This window comes from Culex pipiens, chromosome 3, assembly GCF_016801865.2.
Source record: "Culex pipiens pallens isolate TS chromosome 3, TS_CPP_V2, whole genome shotgun sequence".
NCBI lineage: Eukaryota > Metazoa > Arthropoda > Insecta > Diptera > Culicidae > Culex > Culex pipiens.
Window position 1 is genome coordinate 101,590,275 of NC_068939.1, and position 17,412 is coordinate 101,607,686.

A 17,412-nucleotide genomic window follows, 5' to 3' on the forward strand; every position below is an offset into this window, starting at 1 on the left:
AGGTGTCATCCTAGACTCACAACTAACTTTTGTAGAACACTATAACACAATAATAAACAAGGCAAAAAGTACATTAGGCTTTATAAAGCGCTTTGCATTCAACTTCCAGGACCCGTATACTATTAAATTACTCTATATAACGTATGTCAGGCCACTCTTGGAATACTGTAGTATCGTCTGGAATCCATACTATGCCGTACACCAAGCACGTATTGAATCTGTCCAAAAACAATTCTTACTGTACGCACTACGTAAACTTAACTGGACTGCATTTCCTCTCCCATCTTATGAAGCACGCTGCATGCTCATAAACATACAATCATTACAAGAACGTCGTAAATTTGCCATGCTCTCTTTCATCAACGACATTATTTCTCAACGCATACAGTCAGTATTCATGAACCAAGCCGTACTCTTAGACATTCACCACTTTTTAGAATAACTGTATACACGACAAATTATTTAAAAAATTCGCCGTTAAATCAAATGATGCGCTTTTATAATGAAAATTCACAGTACATACATTTCGACATGTCTAAACCGGAACTATGAAAAAATCTATACAATAGAAATAATATCTAGTATGTAAGAAAATTGTAAGTAGTCTACATAAGCTTGAAGAATAAAAAAAAAAGGGTTAGGGCCCTGTATAAATTTTAGAAACAAAAGAGCACACTGGCATCGGTATACTAAATAGCTGTATTTTGTGTATATTTTCAAAAACTAATTTTTGAAAGTTGACCTATTTTTTTACCTAACTTTCTATCATTTCTAAAGTAACATTTAATAATTTTAGCAAATTTGTGTTTTTACATGTGAGAAAGCTTAATTAAGCTCCGACTCTCCTGTGTAAACCTTCCTGTTTCGATATATTCTTCAGTATCTAAATAGCATACTTTGATTATGTCGTTCTATAAATTGATACCTACCTCCCTCGAGTATGTTTAATATGCATACAAAGCTAACAATTTATTCTTCGCGTACATCTCAAACAGCGAGTTAAATTTAAAATGTTAGTGATACACAGTGTTGCAAATGAGTGATAAAAAAGCTATCAATAGATTATCTCTGCACCAAAAATATCCGAGAGTATAGCGGCCGTCACTATAGCTTGTGAGATCTCTTCTTGTGTCTCGTGATTCCCAGCGATTTCATTCTCTCTCTATCACTCCTCCCCTTTTCCTCGACTATGCGCTCTCACCGCTGAGTCTCTCAATCTCTCCGAAAACTGCAATGAGAGAACGCGAGATGGCGATTAGGAGCCGACCACGCATTACGTCCTGTTAAACTGCGTTTGCGCAATTAGTTTTGTGGCGGCTTTTGTGGTTAAACGCTGTTGCGGTAGCATGATCGTGGAAGCGGGAATGAGAGAGAAAAGGAAAATGTCAATCGCGAGTGGGTAAACACGAAAACGTGTTCGGCTATGTTCGGCGCTGAGAGTTTCAATGAAGAGAGATGAGCGGTTGTATTTGAGGCATGAATATTCAGGCGAGATAATTGTAGTTGCTGAGAGCTGATACTTTGATATTTTAACAACCCTGGTGATACATTTTTTGTTACTCAAAAGGTAATTATTTCTTTTTTTAGCCACTCGTAGTTGCAGTCCTGTTATGTCAAACAAAGTTGCAAAATTAAAAAAAAAACTTTATTATTGATGGTTGGAGATGATTTGAGGTTGTAGACCAGACATTAAACTATTGGAAATATTAAAATTTAACATTATAAGTGGACCACGGCGTATTTTCTGGGCAACCTTAAGGAGAAAAAATAGTCATCGCTACTTTCAAATGTGTCTTATAGGAAATTTTCTCAGCTTTCCAATGCTTCTTAGAGCGAAATGTTTCATCGGGAAATTTCTGAGATATCTCTATTTTAAGCTTTTTGTTTTAAAATCCTTAATCATTTATTGGAAACTTTTAAATAACAGTCCAGGAAACTTGTCAAATGATGTGTTTCATGTGTCATTTACTCATCAAAATGTGTAAAATAAGACAAAAAATAACTTTGTAGAAGGTTGTAATTCGCTAAACATTAGAATAATGGAGTTTTAACCGCATTGTTGAAGATATGGGTTTTATTCAGAAATAAAAATCATAAAACAGTAATTAAATATGATTTTTACAAGTACAAATAGATTATTACATAACTGTTGTGTACAAATAACACCGGTCTGCTCTGATTTAGCTTGTTTAACCGAAATTTGGCAGGTTTGTGATTGATAGGGGATTGCTGTGGGTCTCGTGGCGCAGGGGTAGCGGCTTCGGCTGCCGATCCCGATGATGCTATGAGACGCGGGTTCGATTCCCGCCTTATCCACTGAGCTTCTATCGGATGGTGAAGTTAAACGTCGGTCCCGGTTTCTCCTGTCTCGTCAGAGGCGCTGGAGCAGAAATCCCACGTTAGAGGAAGGCCATGCCCCGGGGGCGTAGTGCCAATAGTTTCGTTTTTTTTTCGTGATTGATAGGGTATTACTAGATTTTTATTAATATCTATCATATTTCTTTAACCAACCATCAACCAGTTGCATGGATTCAAAACATGTTTTATATTAGAAATTGAACTGCAAACACCATTAACAACTGTTGCAAGCTTTAGGAGAAATACTTTTCATTAGTATGAAAATGATTGTTTTAGTTTTTTTGTATCAAATTATCAAGGAATTAGCAATATTTCTTCTTTTTTTAAAAATGTTATATATACCTTGATTTTTGTTCAAATATGTAAAGGAAGTGTCTGTTTGTTTTTTTTTTTTTTTTGTTAAAATAATATTGAATTTTTGTTCAAACAAAATAAAAAACAAGTTAGTTACGGTGTTTTCAGCATTCTGAGTTTAAAGACTTGAGTTTCATTACTACTTTTAAGTGCATTTCTAACAGTAAACATTTTATAAAATGTTATCTTTATTTTATACTCATGAAAATATGACTTTTGAAGCTTGTTACAGTAATATGAAGAATATTTTTGATTTCAAAACATATTTGTTTTTATGCTCCTTGTTAATGTTTGCTTAAGAAAATATCGAATTTATTCATTAAAATTCAATAACACCATTAACAACCACAAACCAAAGTTTCGGTTGAACATGCTAAATCAGATCAGACACGTATTTTTTGTACACAAAAAATAACCAAAACCAAAACAAAAAATATGTAATAACCCAATAATCTTGTAAAAAATCTATTAATACGGTTTTATGATTTTATGTTCTGAATAAATCCCATATATTCAAAAACTCAGATAAAACAAAATTTTCACAATGTTAAGCGAATTGCAACCTTCTACAAAATTATTTTTTGTCTTATTTTACACATTTTGATGAGTAAATGACACATGAAACACATCATTTGACAAGTTTCCTGGGCTGTTATTTAAAAGTTTCCAATAAATGATTAAGGATTTTAAAACAAAAAGCTTAAAATAGAGATATCTCAGAAATTTCCCGATGAAACATTTCGCTCTTAGAAGCATTGGATAGCTGAGAAAATTTCCTATAAGACACATTTGAAAGTAGCGATGACTATTTTTTCCTGAAAAGGTTGTTCTAGAAAACACGCCGTGGGACATGTAAAAATACAAAAGAAGAGTAAAAATCAAGAGAATTATTCATTCCGTTAATCTAAAGATGCTTAAAAAGGTATTAAATGTTTTTAAAACTTAAAAACACTTTTGACCAATTCTCGGAGGTTCCGGTAAATGATAAATATTAGTATTTTTTTATTTGGATGGAACTTTGCTTACACGTTTCCTATGCCCATTTGAGGTCTTCCATTCGTCCATACAAATTTCCATACAAATTTGGGGGATGGTCAGACAAAATGTTATATTTAAATATTCATAAACCTGTATCTCGAGAACAGAATTTCTGATGGGGTTGGTTGCAAGTAAAACCAAGGATAACGCGGATTACCAACTTTTTTTTATTTCACTTTTACCAATAAAATTCAAATTGTGAAAAAAGCAATTTAAAAAAAATCGGTCATGTTTTAAATGACAAAAAAAAAACATCTTCTGAGCTATAGCAAAAAGGGATTTTGAAAGAAAAAAAAAAGTAAGGACGCACACTGCTAAAAAAAATATTACAAACGCAGGAAAATGCTTTTAAATAATTTCTGCTAATAGTAAGGACGTTGCACACTGCTAAAAAAATATAACAAACGCAGGAAAATGCTTTAAAATAATTTCTGCTAATAAAAAAAAATAATTTTGTTGGCTCGACATAAACTTTCAAAAACAGTTGCAACGAAAAAAAAACAAAATATTAATAAAACATTGAATTTGCAATCGAAAATTACTTAACAGTTTTTTTTAATTAGGTTCATAGTTTTATGTTATGAGCATTTCATGCACATTTTGCTAGGAATTTCATAGCAGTTTTTTTTATAGTCGATAAGATCAGAAAATATCCTTAAAATTCGTCCTATCAACCTTGTCAATCGCAAATATATGAGTGCTTAAAAAATCAAATTGTTCACTCTACAGCGTTGCCTTTGTATTTTCGATTGAGAGATTCCTACTCGAAACTAGGTGTCCGGAGGCTTGATTTATGAGGCAATTGTAAACCTCTTTTTTTACCTACGGTTCCATCCACCCCTCTCTAGGACCGTCTGGGATCGAACCCAGTCAAACTGGGGTGAGAGTCAACAACGATTACCACTACACCACCGGTGCTTAAAGAAAACTCAATTGACACATTCCGCCGTGACGTTGCAACGCTCTGACTTTTCTTTTTTCAGTATTTCGGCTGTAACTCAAAAATTACATTAAAAAGGTACATATGTTATTACAGATTCGGAAAGTACATTAAATTTCCTATAAGAAACAATGTTGAAACATTATTTTAAGCGAATATTATATTTTTGAGAGGGGGATAATTAGCGTGATGTTGCAACGCGTGACTTTTTCTCAATCCTGACTCAATTCATGTTTCGCCATTAACTCTGCTCTGTTAAACGGCAAATTTGGAGTTCTTCTTCCATTTTTAGTGTAAAATTGGCCAACAAATCGAATGCAATCATAAGTTTTTCGAAAAAATTAAACCTCGATTTTTGAAGACCGCTTACATTTCGTGACGTTGCAACGCTCTGTTTTTGAAAACAGGGTTTTTCGTTGCGTTGCAACGTCACGAAATTATAGTTTCAAAATAAATCATAGTTTCTGTTAGGCTGAACAACTGTAAGTTAAGATTTGATTATAAGACATTAATAGACAGTACAAGGACATGAGAATTGATTGGCCCTCCCATGTTAGACCCCCCCCACTCCCTCTATTCTGCTTTCACAGTTGCAGTACGATTTACGAAGTTTTCCAAAGGGTTTTCAAAATATTTTTTTTTGTATTATTCCATTATCACGAAGGACAAACCCCCCCCCCCCCACCTCTCCCGTCCTCTATCCATTTAACGGGACGTCCATGCATAACGTAACGGCGTAATATCAAGGGGGAGGGGGGTAGGTTCGAGGATTTATACAAAAAAAGTGTAACGGAAATGTATTTCCAGGGGGTGGAGGGGGTCTAAAAATATGAAGGTTTTGTTACGTAATGCAAGAACGCTCCCTTAATATTTAATGGTTTTGGGCAACTTACAAAACACGTGGAAGTTTAAGAATGGAGGTAAGGAGCTTAAAGTTTTCAGGAGGGCTGAAATTTATAAATAAAGTGCCCATATCGTTTGTTCATGACCCCTAAGGGGTGATCTGCAAACAACGTAACTTAATTTGTAGACTTTTGTGCTTTTTAAATTGAATTTGAGGAAATAATAAAACTGTTTAACTGCGCAACATAACATTTTTAATTGTGAACAACTAAACGTTGCATACAACTTATTTAAGTAAGGGTTCGTCCAACAACAGAGTGCCAAAGTTTGTGATAAAAAACAATAGAATCACGTGATTTGTATTGTTTAATGAATTTCACTGTAATTTGACTTACATAAGGGTGTGGGATAAAAAAAAATCGTTGCGTTGTATTAGAATGAATCCTCACGTAAATCAGTTTATCATAAAGGGGCCATCCAATAACCACGTGATTACTTTTTTGAAAGTTTTAGAATTTTTACCCCTTGTAAACATCGGTCTATTTTGATTTGTTCAACAAGTTTCATAAAATACTTTTTTTTCGAGTTGCATACAAACTTAAGTGACGGAATTTGTGAATGACCCATGTACAATTCTTCTGTAAATATGTTTGGAAACATTATATAAAAAATATATAATATTTAGTACCCTTTTACCTTCAACAACCAACTACGCATACACCTTTTTTCCATGTTACCAATATGATTTAAATTTTCGTGACGTTGCAACGCAAACTTAAACCTGTTGTAACTTTAGATCTAGACAACCAATTAAGTCGCTCTAGGTTGCATTTGAAAGGTCTTTCCAAGTACAAAGAGCATCCGAAATATCAAAATGATTGAATGTTTAGTTTTTTGTTGACATAAACAAATGTCCCTTTTTCGTGACGTTGCAACGCAATTAAATGGTAAACTTACCATAGTTTTAAAAATTACTTGACTTTAGATAAACTGCAAACCCATGACATTTCCATTTAGTACAACTAAAAACCTACAAAATGCAATCAAAAGAATATTTTTTGGATTTTATTTCGCTGAAAACCAGGAGTTTTTAGAAAAATGTTTTAAAACGATGATTTTATCACGAATTGATGCATAACTTAACCAACTTGTACAAAATGATATTCAAATGATCAATTAATGAAAACCATGATTTTTGAAGCTTCAAGTAGTCTAGAATCGAGGAAAAATATCCAAATAGCTCATACACGCTTTTCAAAATTTCATCCTAAGGTGTACATTGCCGGAGAATGTGTCAATTAAAAATCAATGGGGTTCTGGTTTGCTCAACTCCTCTCCATGTTTATATGTTTTAAAAAGTGGGCGTTTCTTGCATTAAAAGATTAAATTTTGTCCTGTTATGTCAAACAATCTTAAAATACACTCAACCCCCGGTGGTTGATCACTTTTTCATTTGACACTTTTTTTAGCTTGTACCAAAGTCAAACTAAAAAGAACGAACTGTCACTTTTAACACGGGACTCTCTTATAATATCAAACAAAACGTTTGGTAGTAAGTGTGAGCTCTGTTTAAAGATGGTGTCAAACTAAAAAGTGGCCCGTTCGTTTGACAACAGTTGGTGTCAAACCATCGGGGTTTCAGTGTAGATAATTTTCGTTCGATTCAGACGGGACTGTGATTTACTATTAAGAGATTTACTGTTGAGATTTGCCACAAATAAACAAACGATGCAAGGTATTTACAACTTTCCTGTCAAATATTGATAAAACCTCTTTTAAATACTAGTATTGCACAACGCTGTGCGATAAATATATAATGACATTGAAGATACTCATTTTACTCCCACGAATGAATCGTATGTTTGCACAATAAACTCTATAATATCAAGTTCTTATGTCTCTTCTTACTGCATTTCCTAAAAAAAAAAATCGGAAACGATTCGCACTGACCGTGATTTCCCACCGTATACTATACGTTCGGTGTCCAATCGATGGGTTCAATCTTCTTATGATAACTACCAGTAGTGGTGACGACACACGGAAAACAGCACCCCGCCGAGGTGGGACCTACATTGCATCTGTGTGTGGTGGCCCGTTTAGGGGTTGGTTGCATGCGTTTTCCTCTCGCAGATTTGTACAAACGACCGACCACGCATATTGGCAGATAGCCATTTGCCAACACGGAAACGAGGGTCGTATTTCAAAAACTCTGATTCTTTTTCGACTTTGCCACGAACACGAAGAGCAACACGAGCACGTTGAACAGCATCAAACGGTGTCGTAGGATGCAACGAGAACATAAACGTAAACGAGTCACAGCGCAGCAAAAGCTTCGTGAAGGACCATGCGTTCGCACCCGAGACTCGTGGAGCCCGAAAACTTCCTGAAAGAGTCAACGGCAAACCCACACGGTGGAAGGAGCAAGCAGTGTTGCCAGATTTATTTCCTTTAGATAATATTTGTTTGATGTACTACCAAGCGTCTCCATGTATTAGTTGCAAATAATATGATTGAATGGAGACGCATGGTTGATTAGTCGATATACATTTAAAGTGGCCTCCAAAACATTTACAAAATCATGTAAAATTACCTCAACTGGCATCATGCTGCTTTTAAAAAAGATGCTGCCAGTTCGCGTGATGAGAATCTGTCCATCGGGCCCGAGTGTGTTGGTGGTGGCGCACGCACACATCCAAACAAAAGGGACGCAAAAGTATCGCTACATAAACCAATATTTGGTGCTTTGGCGGTACATTTTTAGGACGGGCACCGTCAGAATCGGTTCGCCGGAATCAGTAGACTAGCAGACCTTCACAGGAGTCGTCGGAACTTCACTAACGACAGTTGGTTCGAGAACAGAGCGCGCACGCGACAAAGCTCGAAGTGATCTTGGGGAAAATTTGTGTTACACGTGCCAAATCTGCCGGTAAACTTGCTGTTGTGCGTGTGGCAATAAGAATGCAGTTCTGATGTGAACCTTGAAAGTTTGGAACATAATGTTACATCATATCTGAAGTAATTATAATTTGATTAGTTTTAGTGATATTAATGCAACCTTCCATTTAAAGCTACAAAAATTGGATATTTCAGAAAAATTGTAGTGTGAAAATTAGTGAAAACTTTTTTTTGAGGAAAAAACCAAAGCAGTGATAAAGTTGCATGCTTTATTTTCAAGTAGCACAAAAATACTAAATGTTATTTTTGACAAAGGTCCTGTGTTGCAAAAACATACATTTATGAAATGTGAGCAGTCATCAATCTTGGAAATTGCCGTTTTTAGTTTTTGCGTTGAAAAATGTAACCTTCAATCCTTCTATTTTTTTTTAATAATTGACCAAATTGGACGCTTCCGGTTTTGGTTTTGGTTACTTAGTAATACTTAGTATACTAACGATATTCCAGTATACTTGTTAGTATACTAACCGAAAAGCAAAAAACTGTTAGTATATTATGATATTCTCAGTATATTGGTAAGTATACTGACGATATGTAAAGGAAATAATAAGTATACTAACATATATTTTGATATACTGGTTAACATAATAATTATAGCCCTAAGAGTTGCCAACCCCTTGATGTGTCCTATGGTATTTAAGAATTATTTTAGGATTGTTTTGCATGACTTTTCATGGTAGAAGAATGCAAATCAGTTCATAATTGGATAAATCTGATACAGTGAAACCTCTTTTTACGCGGTGCGTTACGTTTTATTAACTTGTAGATTTCTCTGGACCGACGCAACATTTTAGCAATCTTTTTAAAGCAGTTTATAGTTTTTATTCAGATCTACAAAACGCTTTTTAAAGCTTCCAAAAATGTTTTATGGTTTTAGAGAAATCGACGAAATAAAAAACGTAACGCCACCGCGTAAGAGAGGTTTTTCTGTACTAATTCCGAAAATCTGGATCTTCCAGTGGCCTGTACTCCGGCCACCGGTCTGTGCAGTGTGATTTTTCATCGGATTATTGTTCCTGGTGCAAAAGGAAGCTTTTGATATTTAGCAATTTTTTGGGCTCTTTTTCCCACTGTGCATTGAGTCTGGGGGGTGTACTTTACTTTTAAAATGGTGATGACGGTGCTTCATTTTAAAATGGAATTTAACCAGCATTTTTTTCGTAGGTCTTCTTTTGACCTATTTTTGCGGTTTTTGTAGTGACATTTACGATGTCCTTTAGCAGGACTTGGTTGAAAACAAAGGTAGGAAGTTCAACATAGAGCAGTTCTTTGAGACTTCGGTCATTTATATTTATTTTTTTTATTTGACTGAAATCTTTTTAAACAAAATCAATGACGTCTCCATTACTCTTTAATCCCGAAAATATCGATTCTTAAAATTTGCTAAAATTATTGACGATAGTTTGACTTTTTGCTCAGATACAGCGTCTGAATGAAATACTAAACAGTCTAAGAACACTAGATTTCGCGTGATTCAGCATTTTTTTTTCATCTGAAAACTCAGAAAATAATCTCGAATGTTTTTATTTTTTAGATTGAACATTGTTTTACACTTGCTCAGATTTCAGTAGAGTAAATATAACACAATTTTGCATATTGTTAGGGCGTGCATAAGTTTTCACTGAAACATAATTTTTATTGGAACACCGGTAATCGAGCAGGCGACTGTTTTTTCTACCACTCGAATCCTCGAATTCATTGCAAAGATATGTGGTGTTGTTGGTTAGTTAATTTATCAACAGTGTGGATAGTGAGAAAACATTTAATTCTTTGACAAAGTTGCTTTGATTGGTATCACCAACAATTTTCTAAAAGCAAATAAGAATCGTACCAGTATTTTTAAATAGATTCTTGTATATGATTATGTTTAGTTCAATTATATAAGAGTGTTCGTGTCCACCGTACTCAAACACTTAGGATCCCAGGACGGCGAAGTCCTTATAGTTAAAAGGAAGACACTAGTGGTTGGTACTAGCAATGGTGGCCGACAGCAAAAATGTCAACGGTTGGCTTTGGAATAATAAATCCAGCTTTGAAAAACCATTTGAGTCTTTTTCTTAAAAAATGCTTTAGTCTATATGTCTACAACCTGTGATAAGTTCTGACCTATTAAATTATATGTCAGTCAACCTGAACCTAAACATTTGATACAGTATCTGGAGTTTTTTTTGTACAATATAAATTTCATATTAGAATATGAGCGCTATGCTATGTTTCTCTGAGATTGTCAGAGTTAAAAGTGCTGTCAAAATATACTGATAATATACTTCACCCTTCACAAACCACGCATTGCAGGACGGAAAACAGACAATCGGCGCTTGGTAAAATTGGATCTTTACCAAAATCGCAAAGTGGTGTCGAAAGAAGTCGGGTTATTTTCTTTCTTTTACTTTGATTTGAAAACGAATATCATCGTTCGAAATCAACAGTAATATTATGGTTCATTTTCTTAACAGAATAATTTACATTTTAACATTTTATCACAACATCGTTATTTCAAGTCTTTATTTGCACAATTTAAAGCTAGAATTAAATTGTTTCAACATTTTTACCTAATCAGGCAATCTAATTACACGATAAACCACAGAAAAGTCAAAAGAATCCTACTTCGTTCGTGGGTGACAAAAAGCACTTAATTAAAACAACATAAACCGACAAACAGCTGTGCCGGTTGGAACGGAATCTTGCTTGCAGCAGTGTGGCGTCACCGGAGAATGGGATTCTTCATTTTATTTTTTAAGGGTATGAATGAATGGGCCGCACAAAAATATATTGTTTTATGCTTGCGTTTCTGCCGTTTTCTAGCAAAAAGAAAACAGAAGATTCTTAATATAAGACAAATGCACACGGTGACCTTCGCAGGAAAGCTGCTTCGTATTGAGTTCTATAAAATTTAACTTCCGGAAGATTTTTTGCAAATATGTAGTATATTTATAGGAGACAATACTTAATTTATCCAACTTAAAAATTAGTCAATGGTCTTGCGTTAAATGTAATTTGGGGGCATTCCAGATGAGCTCTTTTTAATTTTTATTTTATAGGTTCTGTTAATTTTTATGTTTATCATTAAGGCCGTTGCAAATATTTTTTGAAGTTTATGTCCCTCGATTCTGATCAGAGCCGTACCTTGGGTACAAGGCGCCCTTGGCGAAGCATCGCTTTGGCGCCCCTCCCAAGTTTACAAGCATTTTGATACATTGATATTAATTTTCAATGATTGCTCCAATATGAGTTTTGATTTTATAACTTCAATTGGAGACCTTAATATGGTTAAATTCAGAAACATGGTTATTTTATGATTTATTTTTCAAATAAATTGGTTGAATTGAAAATTTATTAAGTTGGCTGAATATTTTCTCAGTTTTCATAAAATCGATACTGATAGCAGGTTTTTGTTTTTTTTAAACTTATTTTTCAGATAAATGCAGAATTAAATGCTCAATTATGATAAATTTTGCTATAACTTGTAAGCCAAATTTATATTTTTGAGCCTGCATAATTTGATCTGATCTAGTATTAACTTGATTGTATAAGCAAAGAACTTTCCCGGACTCGTAAAATATTTAGCTGATTTCGAGACATTTCGTTTATTACAACGAAAAATCCTTCTTCAAAATTGAAAAATAATAATGCGATGCCCGTGTGCTCTCTTGTTCTATCTAGATAGAAATCCCAGCAAGCTTAGTTGAAAAGAACACATCGGCATCGAAGTATAATTTTTCAACATGCGGCGGCAGAACAAAATTTCGTCAAAATCAATTTAGGCCTTTGAAGTTTATGTCCCTCGATTCTGACAAAAAAAAATAAAAAATTTTTATGCCTTTTGGGCCTCAAAACAACCACCTAAACTCTTTAAACCAACACAATAGCATGCTCAAAACTGGTCTTAAACGTGTTTTTTGCTTGGAAATCACGATTACGACTAGTTTTGAGCACGCTGTATCTTTTGATAGTAGCAAAATAGCACAATACTTTCTTGGGGAAAGTTTTAGAGAATTTTCTCAATATTAACGCTATTGTGTTGGTTTGAAGAGTTAAGTGGAAAATAAAAGTGATAAAAATCAAAATGTAATAAAGAAGATTTTTCCATACTAATTCCCATATAAAATTGAAATTCTATGCGCAAAGTGTGGACACAACCAATCACTTCCAAATTTTCGGGAGTTGTTTAGAGACCTAAAAGCAACCTCATATTCTAAAAAATGGACCATCTCGAGCCATCCTACTGTCCGGTTGTTTTGCAATCATAAGTTTCTAAAATTTCTCAGTATTGACGAAATTGTTTTTATGAGAAAAATTGTTAAAAAAATATTAGGATAACAAATTTTTATTCATTTTGAGTATGGGCAAATCCCAAACGATATTTGAGAATATATTACATAATTTAATTTATTTTTAAATTATGTTTTGCATTGATTTGTATTTTCATCAGTATTAATTTGTTTATTTTTAATTCGTAAAATTAAATTTTATATTCTAGAAAAATATTTTTGCGCAAAATTATACAAATGTTTTTAAACCTTGATAAATTTTTTTTGTTTATAATTGAAAAAAAAATTGAACTGTTTTTTTATGTGCTCTGAAAACATTTTTTTTTAACAAATGATGGTCTTATTGGTGAAAATTTACAGCAGTTTTTCAATTTCAAAACTCTAGTATTTTGAAAAACGAGTATGCAAATTTCAATGCACGAAGTTGACTATAAATGGTGAAATCGAGCTGGAAATATTTCAAAGGCATTTTTTTAACTGGACAATGTAAAAATTTCAAAAGAAGGGTATATGTTTTAATGTTTAAATAATTTCTATTTCAAAAAAGCTCAAAATATAACCATATTTTTTCACAATTTGGCTCATTGTGATTCTCAGCCAAATTAACGTGAAAATAACACATAATTGGACATTTTTTAGTCTGGAAGGTATGACCAGAGCCGTACCTTGGGCCCACGGCGCCCTTGGCGAAGCATCAATTTGGCGCCCCTCCCAAACTTACAAGCATTTTGATAAATTGATGTTCATTTTCAAATGAGATAGGTTGAATTGAAAATTCATTGTAGGAATTAAGTTGGCTAAATATTTCCTCAGATTTCTTAAAATCGACAATGAGGGAGCTTGAATGCTCAATCACGATACATTTTGCTTGGCAAATTTAATATTTTCTAAGCCTGCATAAATTGATCTGATGTAGTATTAATTTGACTGTATAAGCAAAAACTTTCCCGGATTTGTAATATAATTAGCTGATTTGGCTTTGGATTTCATTTCGGTGTAATTAGAAAATTAGGAAAAAAAACCTTCTTCAACATTAAAAAATAATAAGTCGACATCCGTGTGCTCGCTTGTTCTATCTGGATAGGAATCGAAGTGGCTTCGAAGTATAATTTTTCAACACGCGGCAGCAGAACCAAATTTCGTCAAAATCAATTGAAGATCATTCAAAATCCAGCGCAATTCATGATGAAACTTATTTTAATGATAATAATAAGAGCATTATTTTTGGTAAAAAATATGAAGATAAGGAATTATTATTCATTTTCAGTGATTCGTTGATACGATGCTTGAGAATATTTTTCATATTTTTTTTAAATTATGTTTTGCATTGATTTTTTGTCATCGATATTTTTTATTTAAAAAAAGCTTGAATAGTTTCAAAGCTTTTTAGACGATTTAAAAAGTAAACAACACCGGTTAAGCTAAAACTGAAAAAGTGATGGTCAGAACAGCTTGTGTGCTCTGAAAACTTTTTTTTTCTTAAAATGTAGTGTTGGTCTTATTGGTGAAAATTTACTATTTCAAAACTCTAGTATTTTGAAAAAGCGTAGCCCAATTTCAATGCACGAAGTTGCTTATAAAAGGAAAATCATGCTGAAATTATTTCAAAGGCCATTTTTTAAACTCGAGAATGTCAAAATTTCAAAAGAAAGTTATATGTTTTAATGTCAAAATAATTCCTATTTTCAAGAAGCTCAAAACATTACCGTATTTTTTCACAATTTGGCTGATTATGATTCACAGCCAAAATAACGTGGAAATAACATATACAGTCATGCCTCGGTTTAGCACCGCATATGGGGGATGCAAAACCGAGGCGATTTTGAAAAGTTTTACAAAAATACGTAGTTTTGTGAAAATTTTGAGTATTTTCAAAAAATATTGTTATTACATTCGAAATGTATGAAAAAATCCCGATCGTTTGATACCCACATAGTAAAAACTGAAATTTTGAGAACTTTTTCAAAAATTCGTAGTTTTGTGAAAATTTTCAGTATTTTCAAAAAAAAATATTATTACATTCGAAATGTATGAAAAAATCTCGATTGTATGATACCCACATTGTAAAAACGGAAATTTGAGTATTTTTTCGGAAATACGTAGTTTTGTGAAAATTTTGACTATTTTCAAAGAATTTTTCGAATATTACATTCGAAATGTATGAAAAAATCCCGATCGTTTAATACCCACATTGTAAAAACGGAAATTTTGAGTATTTTTGCCTTCCTCACTGAGGTAAGGCTATAATCCTGCTCTAAAAATGAACTTCGTATAAAAACGTCGTAGACCCACCTTCATGTGTACATATCGACTCAGAATCGAAAACTGAACAAATGTCTGTGTGTATGTGTGTGTGTATGTGTGTGTGTATGTGTGTGTGTATGTATGTATGTGACCAACAAACTAGCTCATGTTTCTCGGCACTGGCTGAACCGATTTGACCCGAACTTGTTGCATTCGACTTGATTTAGGGTCCCATAGATCGAGTTTTATACAGATTGAAGTTTCGATAAGTAGTTCAAATGTTATGTATAAAAATGTGTTTTCACATATATTTGAATCTCAAAACAAAACAAAACAAAACAAAACAAAACAAACAATCTCATTTAACTGTATGTAAACTATGTCCGGGTCCATCATCCGACCCATCGTTGGTTAGGTTATCAAAAGACCTTTCCAACGAGTCCAAAACATTGAAGATCTGGCAACCCTGTCTCGAGATATGGCCACTTAAGTGATATTGATGTACTTTTTGGAAGCCGGATCTCACTTAAATGTTTGTAAACTATATCCGGCTCCACTATCCGAACCGACGTTGGTTAAGTTATCAAAATACCTTTCCAATCAGTCTAAAACATTGAAGATCTGGCAACCCTGTTGTAGTGAATGAGTGTGGCAGAGAAGAGAGAGAGAGTGAGAAGAGAGAGCGTTCATGTAGCGTAATGAGAGAGCAGGTCAGCCGAGAGAGATGTTGAGAATGTGTGCGTGAGAAAACGAGAAATAAATCAGTCGTGTGTTTTGTTTGGGCATGAAAGACGTGCGTTATTATTTGTGTCCGAAATAAAAGAAATCCGAAGGAAATCGGGCGAAAGTCACGACATTGGCGCAGCAATTGCTCCCATCGCGAGTGTGTAGCGTAATTTTGTGAAAACAACGAAAAAAGAGTGAATTTTGGCGTTTTGCTAGGCGAAATGTTTTTGCAGTGGCAGCAGCGGCAGCAGCCATGATGGCGTCGGTTTTGTTTGACCTTGGTGGTAGCAGAAAATTTGCAGCCGAGCTTTGTTGTGTGGAATTACGGAGTGGCAATTTTTCACTTCCTTCAGCTGTGTTTGGGTTGTTTTGAAGAAATTTGTTTGCCGTACGACATGATGGCGACGGTGTTATCTTGGCAACAGTGTTGAAAATCTGACGCTTGTGACCATGGTGGCAGAGAGGTTGCAACAGAACTGTGTTGTGGGAAATGACAGAGTGGCGATTTTTGTTTTTTCTTGAGCTGTGTTTTGGTGGTTCTGTTTGCTAAAAATTACAGTAGCCCCCGGAAGAAAAGAGTGAAAAGGAGAAAAAAAAACGTCATCTGTGTGGAAGCGTTTCCCCGCTAAGGTAAGACGAACAAAGTACAGATAAATGTGGGCCAGTTTTTCACGAAGTTTTTATATAGAAATCACTTTACTTTTGGACCGATGTCGGGCTGATGTTGGACGGAATTTTCGATTTTTGTAGTACCGGTGCTGGAATTGAAGAGTTAAGTTCGAATAATACTTTTGTTGAATGTTGTTGCTGTTTCACAACAAGATTAACGTAGTTAAGATTTGATCTTGGTAATTTAAAGTGCTTTATGTGGTGTTTTCGCATAATGTTTAGACTGCTTTGAGGGTAGAGCGTGATTTTTGAAGTTTCGAGCTTGAGTCCCCTGAGAGGGTAGAGCGTGATTTTTGGAGTTTTGAACTTGAAAAAAGGATAGAAAGTATCCTTTTGAGGGATACTTCTGATTTTGAGTGTAAAGCGTGATTGTAGGAGTTTCGAGCTTAAGTCCCCTGTGAGGGTAGAGCGTGGTTGGTTGGACATTTAGATTGAGTCCACTGAGAGGGTAGAACGTGATTTATTAAGTTTCGAGCTTGAGTCCCCTGAGAGGGTAGAGCGTGATTTTTGGAATTTTGAGCTTGAGTCCCCTGAGAGGGTAGAGCGTGATTTTTTTGAGTTTTTGAGCTTGAGTCCCCTGAGAGGGTAGAGCGTGATTATAAAAACTTTGAGCTTGAGTCCCCTGTGAGGGTAGAGCGTGATTTTTGGAGTTTTGAGCTTGAGTCCCCTGTGAGGGTAGATCGTGATTGTTGGAGTTTTTGAGCTTGAGTCCCCTGAGAGGGTACAGCGTGATTTATTAAGTATCGAGCTTGAGTCACCTGAGAGGGTAGAGCGTGATTTTTGGAGTTTTGAGCTTGAGTCCCCTGAGAGGGTAGACCGTGATTTTTTGAGTTTTTGAACTTGAGTCCCCTGTGAGGGTAGAGCGTGATTGTTGAAGTTATTGAGCTTGAGTCCCCTGAGAGGGTAGAGCGTGATTGTTGGAGTTTTTGAGCTTGAGTCCCCTGAGAGGGTAGAGCGTGATTATAAAAACTTTGAGCTTGAGTCCCCTGTGAGGGTAGAGCGTGATTGTTGGAG

At 34.6% G+C, this 17,412-nt stretch overlaps 1 protein-coding gene across 3 annotated transcripts in view; it reads left to right on the plus strand.

Annotated features, from left to right (window-relative positions):
• Positions 1-17,412, plus strand: part of LOC120418830 (FMRFamide-related peptides) — a 47,783-nt gene that overhangs the window by 20,626 nt on the left and 9,745 nt on the right. Inside the window, exon 1 of one of the 3 annotated variants that reach the window (XM_039581347.2) lies at positions 8,302-8,548. The exons of 1 other annotated variant lie outside the window; for it this stretch is intronic. The gene's annotated coding sequence lies outside the window, so the exon portion shown is untranslated. Of the gene's footprint in view, positions 1-8,301; positions 8,549-17,412 lie in introns of those variants that run through there. One more of the 3 variants, XM_039581349.2, reaches the window with a different exon arrangement.